The 13,938-nt window shown below is 40.4% G+C and overlaps 1 pseudogene; it reads left to right on the top strand.

Annotated features, from left to right (window-relative positions):
* The first annotated feature begins 2,004 nt into the window (after nucleotides 1–2,004).
* Nucleotides 2,005–3,143, top strand: LOC127668296 (uncharacterized; annotated as a pseudogene).
* The last annotated feature ends 10,795 nt before the right edge of the window (nucleotides 3,144–13,938 follow it).

Below are 13,938 nucleotides of genomic sequence, written 5' to 3'. Positions count from 1 at the left end.
CTGCTCCAGTTGCTCCAGAACCTGTGAAGATCAGCCTGAACATCTGCTACATAAGTTCAAGGAAGGCTAGGTCCTATTTATGCATGCTCTTTGGATGATGGTTCAGTTCCTGAGAATCCCAAGGGTCCTGTGAAGCTTTCTTCACATCTACTGAGGATTAAATTTACCGCAAAATTGAAAGCAAATTTAACTAAATAGGTTCTTGTAAGGCTTTATCTAGGTGAGAATTTATGTATGATTGTGTGAGATCAACCTCAATATTTTCTGAAAAGAAAAAAAAGAAAAAATTACAAAGTAGACTGAAAGAAATACTGTGTCTCTGAGAGTCTTTTAGTTAAGTTGGCTAAGGGTTTGCCAACCTGGTTGAGCTCTTGGTTTTGTTGATTTTTTTTTTAATTTTTCCTCTTTCTTCCTTTTCTTTTTTTAGAAAAGATTTATTTATTTTATGTATGTGAGTACATTGTAGCTGTCTTCGGACACCAGAAGAGGGAATCAGATTCCTTTACAGATGGTCATGAGCCACCATGTGGTTCCTTGGATTGAACTCAGGACCTTTGGAAGAGGTCTTAAACACTCAGTCATCTCTCCAGCCCTTCCTCTTTCTAATTGCTTGATTTCAGCCCACATCCAGGTCCTCCATCATGGAGTTCTTCACCCCTCCTCACCTTTGACTCTGAAAAAGTGCTCCCCACCTTATGCTCCCCTCACCCACTCACCCACCTACTCCCACTTCAATCCCTCCAGGGTTCTAGGACTTTTAAACTTTGGGGGAGGACATTCAATTGCTAGCCTCCCTAGGCTGACAGACTCATATTACCACATGAGCTATTTGCAAGCTTATTGCAATGTTGAGAATACTTAAGAAGCATGGGAGGCACTGGCAGGTGGTCAGAAAGAGTGTGGCCCCTGAATAATCCCTGCTCTATAATAAGTCCACAGCTTGTGATGGGTAGGCATGATGGGTGGTCTCTGGAACTTTTCTGATATTTTTACCTTTTTCCATGTTCTCCTCTAAGAACATACTCCAATAAGATCAGAACCCATCTAAGTCCCAAGGTCTGTCCTTGCATTTAAGATTCCAAATGTCTTCAAATGCACCCACACAAACCAGTTCCCAAATGCCTCAAGAGCTTGCAAGGAATCTGCCTTTCCAAGTGAGTCCCCTAGAGACTCCAACTTGTCCAATGCAATCAAGTCATTCAGTCCCCGAAAGCGACCTCTGTCGACAAGATTCCCAAGGTCCATCAAGAAGATCAATTATCCAAATGCAACCAGGTCCTGTAATGGGCCCAGGTTTTCCAATTCTCTATGAGTTGACAGTCACCCTGATACCTACACCACAGAACAATTTAATGAAGAAAGTTTCAGATCAATTTCCCTTATGAACATTGATGCAAAAATACACCACAATATACTAAGTCCCCCAATCAAAGAACACATCAAAGAAATCATACACTATGATCAAGTAGTCTTCATCCACCAGATACAGGGAGCTGCTTCTAAATATCAAAATCCACCAAGGCAAACCACCACATCAACAAACTGAAAGAAAAACAAATCACATGATTGTTCTAGTAGATACTGAAATAGATTTTGACAGGAAAAATCCAATATTAGTTCCTTTAAAAGTCTTCTAGAGATCAATGACAAAAGATGCATAGCTGAAGTATGGGGTTTTTAATTTTTTTGTTTGTTGTTTTGAGACAGTATTTTTCTCAGTGCCACTGGCTGTCCTGGAATTCACTCTGTAGGCCAGATTGGCCTCGAACTCAGAAATCCACCTGTCTCTGCCTCTAAGTGCCCTTGAAAGAGACCTCCATCAGCAAGAGTCCCAAGGTCCATCAAGAAGATCAAGTATCCAAATGCAACGAGGTCCTGTAATGGGTCCAGGTTTACCAATTCTGAGAAGCCTCTTAGTGCATCCACATCATCAGATACCTTCAAGATCCTCAGTGAGATCTAATTTCCAGGTTCCTTTGGGACCTATGGTACTGTCACCTAATTATGGTTACCGACAAAAGAGACTCTGGGCTCCAAGGAACCATCAGAAAATACTCACTGTATACACCAGGGAGCAAAAGAACCTGCTGTAAACATATTTGGCTAAGTGCACATACCCAAAACGGGAGGAGCAGGGGGGGGGGCGGACTGGCATTGTTGATTGGTTTGACAGCACATGAGATCCAGGTATGCCTCTCTTCGCTGTCTCTGACAGCCAAAATATCCAATCCCCCCTCCCCCTATCAGACTCCTGAGCTCTGTGCTCTTTAATGTTAGGGACAGTTGTGGAAGTTGAATATACATGCATCAAGAGCTGGACCTCACATTCTGCTTCAACCCAGGTAGGAATATGGATGAATATTATTATCCTGTAGGGTCTCAGAGACCTAGACCTCAGAGCTCATAGTACAATACAGGACACACTAACTGAATCTTCTCTAGGCTTTTGGTGTCAGGTCATATTCATTCTATCTTACTACAATCCCTTAGGGATCTAGACCTTCAGACTTCTCTGTTGTGGACTCATGCAGTATTGCTGCAGAAATTCCTTTCAATCCAGAAGCTTCACCTAGTGACAAGTTGGGGGCACACAGGTATTCCTTTGATGTCTCCTTTGTTTTTCAGATCTGGTTCAAGAACACCCGGGCTAAGTCCAAGTGGAAGAATCTCAAGAATATCCCAGCAGCACCTCCAGAAAGAAATGGAAGCTCTGAAGCTGTTTCTGAGCCAACCCATCTTCCTGGTTCCTTACCTGTAATTGCTTCTGCCAATGGAGACTCCATGGGTTCAGGCACATTTGGTGAGGATTCCATTTCCAACCTCAACTGCAGCCAGGGATGGTCAAGCTCAACTTCAGCCATCGTGATCAAGCCTGTGATGGTGCCAGGTGTAGTCAGCAAGAATACCTGCTTGATGACCATGCCCCTGTTAGGGCTGGTGACTCTAGTCAATCAGTAGCAGTTGAAGTCCAGACTGGCATAGCAGGATCTGGAGCTTCAGTAGCCATGGTAGCATCCACTCAAGGTACAGAGGATGCTCAAGATTCAGGTCCATCTGCTGAGGGGCTCTGGCAGTGGATTCTTGAAGACTTTGAGGAGTTGGAGGATCGGTACAATTGTAGATACCACCACACCATTCCATAAAACACCTCTCTCCCCTTGATTCATTCAGGCCTTTATAGAAAGGAAGAGGTGTGTTAGTATATTTGAGAGGTGTGTTAGTATATTTGGGGAAATTAAGCAGTCCTATCTGTAGTAGTTTCATGTCACTAGTTTATATAATGGGATTGTTTAAAAAAAAAAAAACAAAGGAAACTATTCTCTCCATATTGTTGAATTATATGTTCTTTAAATGAAAGAAAAAAAACATGTTGAAAAATAAAAATAATGTTTTTTCCAGTCTTTCTCCCTAAATATTTTTACATGTGAATGCCTGCAGTGCATGTATGCAACTGTCTTGTAGTTGGAGACTCAAAGTGTATAGTATCTCTTGGAGTGAAACTATAGAGTGGAGGTCTTACATGTGTGTTTGGAAATGGGCTCACATCTTCATCAAGATCCACTGCTGCTCCTAAGCAATGAGGTCTCATGGTCATTGTTAACTGTACAGCAATTTCAAGGACAGTTTAAGGTACACCAGGCCCTACCTGAAACAAAAGTATTGATAAGAAACTTTTCACTAGAAAATGCATTGGTCAAGTCTAGCTTAGTATGACGCTTTCTTGTCTTTGGCTTATACCAAGAGCAGTTGCTGGACCAGTGTCTTTGCAGAGGCCAAAGAAGGTTGATAAAGCCTGGGCAGTGGTGGCATAGGCCTTTATTTGCAGCACTAGGGAGGCAGAAGGAGTTCTGCTTCTGAGTTTGAGTCAAGCTTGGTCTATAGAGGATATTGGAGCACAGCCAGAGCTACTCAGAGAAACTCTTCCTAAAAATATTAAGTATAGAGAGACACAGAGACTCACACAACACACACACACACACACAATGAGAGATAGAGAGAGACAGAGACACAGAGAGAAAGACACAGAGAAAGACAGAGACACAAAAAGAGAAACAGATCTAGAGACAGAGAAGGAGATAGAGACCAGCAGAGACAGAAAGACAGATTTAGACACAGACAGACAGACAGAGCAAGAGACAGAGGTATGGTTTCAATACATGGAAGCAGGATAATACGTTCTCTGAGGAAACAAGGTTTATAAAAAGAAACCAATTAAATATGCATTTAGAGCAAAATGCCACCATGAAATACTAAAGGGTACAGTAAAAGCTCACTCAAGGGATGTTGGCCTCTAATCACAACATTTGTTGGGCAGTAGAATGAGAAATTTAGTCAACCTCAGTCATCCAGTGAGTTTGGGATCAGCCAGGAAAAAAAAGTCAGAAACTGGGGTTATGGTACAGACCAAGAACTTGTCATCATCTTTGAATGACTGAGGTTTTTTTTTTCTTTTTTGTTTTTTTGAGACAGGGTTTCTTTGTGTAGCCTTGGCTGTCTTGGAACTCACTCTGTAGACCAGACTGGCCTCCAACTCAGAAATCTGCCTTCCTCTGCCTCCCAAGTGCTGGGATTAAAGGTGTGTGCCACCACCGCCTGTCCAGCGTTTTTTTTCCCCTTAAAACTATTTAGCTTAGGGATAAACTAGGAGCAGAAACCCAGGCACCGAACTGCTGAAGCCTTGAGCTCTCCATGCCTTTTGGGAATCTAGGTAGATACCACAACACATACAGAGTATTTGAGGGGTCATTTAGAAATTGTGAAAGGCCCAGGAAGAAGAATGGTTGAATAAGGGAGCTAACAAGGTAGTTGAAGACTGAACAGGCTGCCGTCCTGTAAGAATGGGTGCATAGTAAGAGGAAAGTAATTGTCAAGAACCCTGGAAGCCGAGTGAGTATATATCCATTTCCTGAGAAAATGACTGACTAGTGAGGCCACAATTTCTTCTGGGCTGGAGTCTCATGAAGGAAATGCCAATTTTCCCTTACTTTCCAATTCATTTACATCACAAATGATTTCCCACTTCCCAGTTACCCCTCCAACAACCCCCCATCCCACATCTGCCATGCCAACTCTTTTGTCTGTATGAGGGGCTCACAACCATCTTTAATGGGATCTGTTGCCCTCTTCTGGACTGTCTGAAGACAGCTACAGTGTACTTATGTATCATAATAAATCTTAAAAAAATCAATTTAGAGAGTTCTTTTTTTCCTTCCTCCTCTTTTCCTTTCCTCGAGAGTTCTAATACTAACAAATAATGTGTACATTTAAAGATCCTGGGGGTGGGGTGAGAAGCAAACATGCCCAAAGGCGTAAACAGCAGAAAATAATCAAACTCAGGGCATAATTGTCAATTGGAAACAAAGAGATCAATACAAGGAATCATCAAATCCAAGAGCTGGCTTGGGAGAAAATCAGCAATATAGACAACCCCTGAGCCAACTACTAAAAGGCAGAGACAGGATCCACATGAACACAATCAGAAATTAAATGGGAGAGATAGCAATGGATACTGGGGAAATTCAAAGAATCATTAGGTCTCACTACAAGTCTGCACTCCAAATAAGTGAAAAATCTAAATGAAATGGATGATTTACTAGATACATTCCATTTGCCAAGTTAAGACAATGTAAACTATCCAAGGAAACAAAAGTAGTCATTTACAGTCTTTTAACTGAATAAAATCTAAGGGCCAAGGTAGTTTTAGCACAGAATTCTGTCAGATTTTCAAAGAAGAGATAATATCAAACCTCTTCAAAGTATTGCACAAAACACAAAAGGAACATTACCAAAGTAACTCTATGAGGTAACAGTCACCCTGATACCTAAACCACAGAACAATTTAAGAAAGAAATTTCAGATCAATTTCCCTTGATGCAAAAATACTCAGCAAAATACAAAGTCAACCAATAAAAGAACACATCAAAGAACTTACACACCATGTACAAGTAATCTTCATCCACCAGATGCAGGGAGCTGCTTCTAAATATCAAAATCCATCAATGCAATCCACCAGATCAACAAACTGAAAGAAAAAAATCACATGACTGTCCAATTAGATGCTGAAAAACCCAGGTTCTTCTGTTTAACCAGGTCTCCCAAAGGGATCACATTTCCAGGAAATATAAAGATCTCTAGTTCTCTAAAACTTCCATTCATCATCCAGTCCTACAAATGATGTGAGGATGCTCTGTCCTTTCCAGTAACAAATTCTCCAATTTTCCAGTCAATTTCCTGCAGACCTCCAGAATTCTCCAGGTGCCTCGGGTCTACCAAGTCAACAATGTCTCATGACTTTTCAAATCGCTTTAGGGTCACAAGATCCAATGATCCAGGAACACAGAAGAAGAAACGAAATGTGCTTTCCAAAGAACAAATGCTAGTCCTGGGAAAACATTTTGAAAACAGCAAGTACGTGAGCCAGGAACAGTGCAAGACACTGGCTCAAAGGCTTGGCATGAAAGAGAAACAGATCAAGGTATGCTCCATTTTGTGTTTCCCACCCTTATATTCAGCCCCTCCCCCATGAGACACTTGTACACTTTTGACAATGGCATTTTGGTGCCCATATACTGCTTTGGGTTTCTTGCCCCAGTTCTAGGTTGGAGAATATTGTGGTAAAGGTATATCCAAGGCTGGATTTGCATCTCCCTTAGGCTCAATGCAGAATTCTGGTGCATGAAGGAGGCATGCTGGTATCACACAGTGTCAGTGAATCTTAGCGACTCCAAAGAGGTGCTTCCTTCATCTGTGGGCTTCATGTCCAGGTTTTCCAGCCTTTATGCCTTTGTGTCCAGGTTCCTTAGAGTTCTGTGACAGATGGTATGTAGAAACCAAGGCCCAGGGTTTTGGTTTTTTTTTTTTTTTTTTTTTTTTTTGGTATAGAATAGAGCTTTTTCAGGGCAGAGGATGGGAGTTAATGGGGTAGTAGAGGCAGAGAAAGGCAGAGAGAGGGAGAGAGTAAAGAAGTGGAGGCTGGCCATGACCAAGTGGAGAGAGGGGGAGGGGAGGAGAGCCCAGAGAGGAGAGAGGTGAGAGTGAGAGAGGTAAGAGAGAAAAACAAGGCCCAGGTTTTTCACCCAGCATCTTCAGATTAAGGACCCAGAGGGTTCAATTGACCTCCTGTTTTTGGACAATTGTTTATTTGTATGTTTATTTATATTCCTTCTTTTTATTTAACAATTTTAAAGATTTATGTATCAATTATATGTAAGTACACTGTAGCTATCTTCGGACACACCAGAAGAGGGCGTCAGATCATGTTATGGATGATTGTGAGCCACCATGTGGTTGTTGGGATTTGAACTCAGGACCTTCAGAAGAGCACTCAGTGCTCTTAACTACTGAGCTGTCCTCCATCTCTCCAGCCCTAATCATTTTTTTTCCTGAGACAGAGTTTCTCTGTGTAGCCCTGGCTGTCCTGGAACTCACTCTGGAGACCAGGCTGGCCTCGAACTCAGAAATCTGCCTGCCTGTGCCTCCCAAGTGCTGGGATTAAAGGTGTGTAGTACCACTGCTTGGCTCTATTTTTTAACCTCTCTCTCTCTCTCTCTCTCTCTCTCTCTCTCTCTCTCTCTCTCTTTCTCTCTCTCTCTCGTTATTCAATATAATTTTATAAATTTCAAATGATTTCCCCTTTTCTAGCCCCCCACTCCCCGAATGTCCCGTGAGCCCACTTCTCTCCCCCTGTCCTCCCAGCCACCCCTTCCCACTTCCCCGTTCAGGTTTTGCCGAATACTGCTTCACTGAGTCTTTCCAGAACAAGGGGCCACTCCTCTTTTCTTCTTGTACCTCATTTGATGTGTGGATTATGTTTTGGGTATTCCAGTTTTCTAGGTTAATATCCACTTATTAGTGAGTGCATACCATGATTCACCTTTTGAGTCTGGGTTACCTCACTTAGTATGATGTTCTCCAGCTCCATGCATGTGCCTAAGAATTTCATGAATTCATTGTTTCTTATGGCTGAATAGTACTCCATTGTGTAGATATACCACATTTTTTGCATCCACTCTTCTGTTGAGGGATACCTGGGTTCTTTCCAGCATCTGGCAATTATAAATAGGGCTGCTGTGAACAAAGTAGAGCATGTATCTTTCTTACATGGTGGGGAATCCTCTGGGTATATGCCCAGGAGTTTTTTTTTAATTTAATTTTATTTTTTTTATAACCTCTCTTTTTTAAAAAATATTATTTACTTATATTATATGAGCACACTGTTGCTGTTTTCAGCCACACCAGAAGAGGGCACCAGATCCCACTATAGATGGTTGTGAGATACCCTGTGATTGCTAGGAATTGAACTCAGGACCCCTGGAAGTTAGTGCTCTTGACCTCTGAGCCATCTCTCCAGTCCAGGATGATAAATATTCTAGTTCCATCTATTTGTCTGCAAAACTCAGGATGTCCTTATTTTTAATACCTGAGTAGTAGTCCATTGTGTAAATAAACTATATTTTCTGTGTCCATCTTTCTGTTGTGGGATATCTGGGTTGTTTCCAGCTATCACAAACAGGGCCACTATGAACATAGTAGGACATGTACCCCTGTGTCAAGGTGGGGCATCTTTTGGGTATATTCCCCAGAGTGGTATTACTGGGTCTTCAGGTAGATCTATTTCCAATTTTCTGATGATCTTCTAGTTTGATTTCCAGAGTGGTTTTACAATTTGCAATCTCACCAGCAATACAGGAGTGTTTCTTTTTCTCCACATCTTCAACAACAAACATCATCACCTGTTGTTTTGATCCTAGCCATTCTAATTGGTGTAAGGTGGAATCTCAGAGTCCTTTTGATTTGCCTTTCTCTGATCATTAAGGTTGGAACATTTCTTTTGGTGCTTCTCAGCCATTTGAGATTCCTCTGTTGTGAATACTCCATTTTTTGATCGAGTTGTTTGGTTTTTTGATGGTTAACTTCTTAAGTTCTTTATATATTTTGGATATTGGCCTTTATGGGATGTGGGGTTAGTGAAGATTTTTTTCCCAGGATCTGTAGGTTGCCAATTTGTCTTATTGACTATGTCCTGTGCCTTACAGAACCTTTCCAGTTTCATGGGGGTCCATTTATCAATTCCTTCTTGATCTTAGAGCATGAGCCATTGGAGTTCTGTTTAGAAAGTTTTCCCTTGTGCCAATGAGTTCAAGGCTCTTTTTCACTTTCCCTTCTATTAGATTCAGCATATCTGGTTTTATTTAGAGGTTCTTGATTCACTTGAACTTTGAGCTTTGTGCAAGGTGACATATATGGGTCTATTTTCATTTTCCTACATACAGACAGCCAGTTAGACGAGCACCATTTATTGAAGATGTTTTCTTTTTTCCATTGCATATTTTTGTCTTCTTTGTCAAAGTTCAAGTGTGCATAAGTGTGTGTGTGTGTGTTTTTTTTCTGGGTCTTCAATTCTATTCCACTGATCAATGTGTCTGTCTCTGTACCAGTACCATGCAGTTTTTATCAATATTCCTCAGATGTAGAGCTTGAGGTCAGGGATTGGTGATTCCCCCAGCCACTCTTTTATTGTTAAGAATACTTTTTGCTATTCTTATTTTTTGCCTTCCTTTACAGATGAATTTTGGAATTACTTTTTCAATGTCCTTTTGAAATGAGTTTGGATTTTGTTGAGGATTGCATCAATTTGAGTAGGACTTTGGTAGGATGGCTATTTTTTACTGTGTTAAATCAGCCAATCCAGAAGGATGGGAGATCGCTCCATTTTCTGAGATCTTCACTTTCTTTATTCAGAGATTTGAAGTTATTGTCATACATATCTTTCATTAGTTTGGATAGAGTTATTCTAAGATACTTTATATTATTTGTGGTTATTGTATAGGGAGTTGTTTCCCTAAATTTTTCTCAGCCTGTCTATCACTTGTATAAAGTAAGGCTATTAATTTATTTGAGTTAATTTTATATCTGGCCACTTTGCTGAAGTTGTTAATCAGCTGGAGAAGTTCTCTGGTAGAATTTTTGTGGTCGCGTATGTATACTATCATATCATTTGCAAATAACAATACCTTTAATTTTTTCTTTGCCAATTTGTATCCCTTCAATCTCTCTTTTTTTGTCTTATTATTCCAGCTAGCACTTTGAGTACTATATTAAATAGATATGGGGAGAGTGGGCCTCATTGCCTTGTCCCAAATTTTAGTGGGATTGCTTCAAGCATTTCTCCATTTTACTTGATAGTGGCTGTTATTTTACAGTAAATTATCTTTATTATGCTTTATTATGGTTAGGTGTGGACCTTTTTTTGTTGTTGTTTGTATGTTTGTTTGTTTTTTGATTTGGTTTTTTCGAGACAGGGTTTCTCTTTTTAGCCCTGGCGGTCTTGGACCTCACTCTGTAGACCAGGTTGCCCTTGAACTCAGAAATCCACCTGCCTTTGCCTTCCAGAGTGCTGGGATTACAGGAACGCACCACCACAGCCTGGCCCATGATCTCTTAAATACTTTTAATATGAAGGAGTGTTGTATTGTGTCAAATGCTTTTTCTACATCTAAGGAGATGATCATGTGATTTTTTTCTTTGAGTCTGTTTATACAGGTGAATATGTTAATGGATTTTGTATATTGAACCAACCTTGCATCCCTAGGATGAAGCCTACTTGAGCATGGTGAATGATAGCCTTGATGTGTTGTTGGATTCTTGATGTGTTTACAAGAATTCTATTGAGTCTTTACATTGATATTTATAAGCAAGATTCATTTGAAGTTCACTTTTTGGTTGGATCCTTTCGAAGTTTAGGTATCAGAGTAATTGCGGCTTCATAGAATAAATTAATTAGCGTTCCTTCTGTTTATATTTTATGGAATAATGTGAGGAATACTGGTATCAGGTCTTCTTTGAAGTTCTGGTAGTATTCTGCACTAAATACATCTGGTCCTAGGCTTTTTTTTTTTTTTTTTTTTTTTTTGGTTGGGAGGTTTTTTAGTGACTTCTCCTATTTCCTTATGGGATATGGGCCTGTTTAGATAGTTAAACTTCTCTCTCTCTTTTATTTTTCTTTTGGATTTGGTTTTGTTGAGACAGGGTTTCTCTGTGTAGTCCTGGCTGTCCTGGAACACACTCTGTAGACCAGGCTGGCCTTGAACTCAGAAATCTGCCTGCCTCTGCCTCCTAGAGTGCTGGGATTACAGGCGTGAGCCACCACCTCCCGGCTTAGTTAAACTGCTCTTAATTTAACTTTGATATGTGGTAACTGTCTAGAAAACCATACAGTTCACCTAGATTTTCCAGTTTTGTTGAGTGTAGTCTTTTGTAGTAAGGTTCAATGATTCTTTTGAATTTCCTATATTTCTGTTGTTAATGTCTCTTTTCATTTCTGTTTTTGTTAATTTGCATACTGCCTGTGGGCCCTGTAGTTAGTTTGGCTAAGGGTTTATCTATTTTGTTGATTCTCTCTTTTTTTTTTAAATTTTTAAATTTTATTTATTTATTTTCTACATTCTTTGTTTACATTCTAAAAGCCTTCCCCTTTCCCAATCCCCCTCATATGTTCCATAAGTCCTCTTCTCTCCCTCCATTCTCCTGTCTTTCCCCCTCCCTTTTTTCTGTCCTGGTACTCCCCTACAATGCTGGATCAAGCCTTTCCAGGATTAGGGCCTTCATCTTCCTTCTTCATGGGAATCATTTGATGTGATAATTGTATCTCCAGTATTCAGAGCTTCAGGGCTAATTAATATCCACTTATCAATGATTGCATTCCATGTGTCTTCTTTTGTGATTGCTTTACCTCGCTTAGGATGATATTTTCCAGTTCTATCCATTTGCCTAAAAAGTTCATGAATTCATTGTTTTGAATAGTACTCCATTGTGTATATATACCACATTTTGTGTATCCATTCCTCCATTGAGAAATATCTGGGTTCTTTCCAGCTTCTGGCTATTATAAATAAGGCTGCTACGAATATATGGAGCATGTGTCCTTATTGCATGCTGGGGAATCCTCTGGGTATATATATGCCCAGGAGTGATATAGCAGGGTCCTCCGGAAGTGTCATACCCAGTTTTCTTAGGTACTGCCAGACTGATTTCCAGTGTGGTTATACCATTTTACAATCCCACCAGCAGTGAAGAAGTGTTCCTCTTTCTCCACATCCTTGCCAACACCTGCTGTCTCCTGAGTTTTTAACCTTAGCCATTCTGACTGGTGTGAGGTGAAATCTCAGGGTTGTTTTTATCTGCATTTCCCTAATGGCTAATGATGTTGAGCATTTCTTTTCCTTTTTTTATTTGATATATTTTTTATTTACATTTCAAATGATGTCCCCTTTTCTGCCCCCCTTACTCCCCAAAAGTCCCATAAGCCCCTTTTCCTCCCCCTGTTCTCCCACCCACCCCTTCCCACTTCTCTGTTCTGGTTTTGCCCTATACTGCTACACTGAGCCTTTCCAGAACAAGGGGCCACTCCTCCGTTCTTCTTGTACCTGATTTGATGTGTGGATTATGTTTTGGGTATTCCAGATTTCTGGGTTAATATCCACTTATTAGTAAGTGCATACCATGATTGATCTTTTTGAGACTGGGTTACCTCACTTAGTATGATGTTCTCCAGCTCCATCTATTTGCCTAAGAATTTCATGAATTCATTGTTTCTAATGGCTGGTATATATATACAATGTACTCCACTGTGTATCTATACCACATTTTTTTGCATCCACTCTTCTGTTGAGGGATACCTGGCTTCTTTCCAGCTTCTGGCAATTATAAATAGGGCTGCTATGAACATATTGGAAAATGTATCCTTATTACATGCTGGGGAATCTTCTGGGTATATGCCCAGGTGTGGTATAGCAGGGTCATCTGGAAGTGAGGTACCCAGTTTTCTGAGGAACTGCGAGACTGATTTCCAGAGTGGTTGTATCAATTTGCAACCCCACCAGCAGTGGAGGAGTGTTCCTCTTTGTCCACATCCTCACCAACATCTGCTGTCTCCTGAATTTTTAATCTTAGCCATTCTGACTGGTGTAAGGTAAAATCTCAGGGGTGTTTTGAATTGAATTTCCCTAATGACTAATGAAGTTGAGCATTTTTAAAGATGCTTCTCTGCCATCCGAAGTTCTTCAGGTGAAAATTCTTTGTTTAACTCTGTCCCCCAATTTTTAATAGGGTTATTTGGTTTTCTGGTGTCTAACTTCTTAAGTTCTTTGTATATATTGCATATTAGCCCTCTATCTGATGTAGCGTTGGTGAAGATCTTTTCCCAATTTGTTGGTTGCCGATTTGTCCTTTTGATGGTGTCCTTTGCCTTATAGTAACTTTGTAATTTTATGAGGTCTCATTTGTCAATTCTTGATCTTAGAGTATAAGCTATTGGTGATCTGTTCAGAAACTTTCCCCCTGTACCAATGTCCTCAAGGGTCTTCCCCAGTTTCTTTTCTATTAGATTCAGAGTGTCTGGCTTTATGTGTAGGTCCTTGATCCATTTGGAGTTGAGCTTAGTACCAGGAGACAAGGATGGATCAGTTCGCATTCTTCTGCATGCTGACCTCCAGTTGAACCAGCACCATTTGTTGAAAAGGCTATCCTTTTTCCATTGGATGTTTTCAGGCCCTTTGATGAGGATCAAGTGGCCATAGGTGTGTGGGTTCATTTCTGGATCTTCAGTTCTGTTCCATTGATCTGCCTGCCTGTCATTGTACCAATACCATGCAGTTTTTTAACACTATTGCTCTGTAGTATTGATTGAGGTCAGGGATACTGATTCCCGCAGGATTTCTTTTGTTGTTGAGAATAGTTTTAGATATCCTGGGTTTTTTGTTATTCCAGATGAATTTGAGGATTGCTCTTTATAACTCTGTGAAGAATTGAATTGGAATTTTGATGGGTATTGTGTTGAATCTGTATATTGCTTTTGGCAAAATGGCCATTTTAACTATATTAATCCTGCCGATCCATGAGCATGGGAGGTTTTTCCATTTTTTCAGGTCTTCTTCCATT

Source organism: Apodemus sylvaticus, chromosome 1 (genome assembly GCF_947179515.1).
Source record: "Apodemus sylvaticus chromosome 1, mApoSyl1.1, whole genome shotgun sequence".
NCBI lineage: Eukaryota > Metazoa > Chordata > Mammalia > Rodentia > Muridae > Apodemus > Apodemus sylvaticus.
The sequence above is the reverse complement of the archived record's forward strand: the minus strand, read 5'-3'. Positions and strand labels throughout refer to the sequence as shown.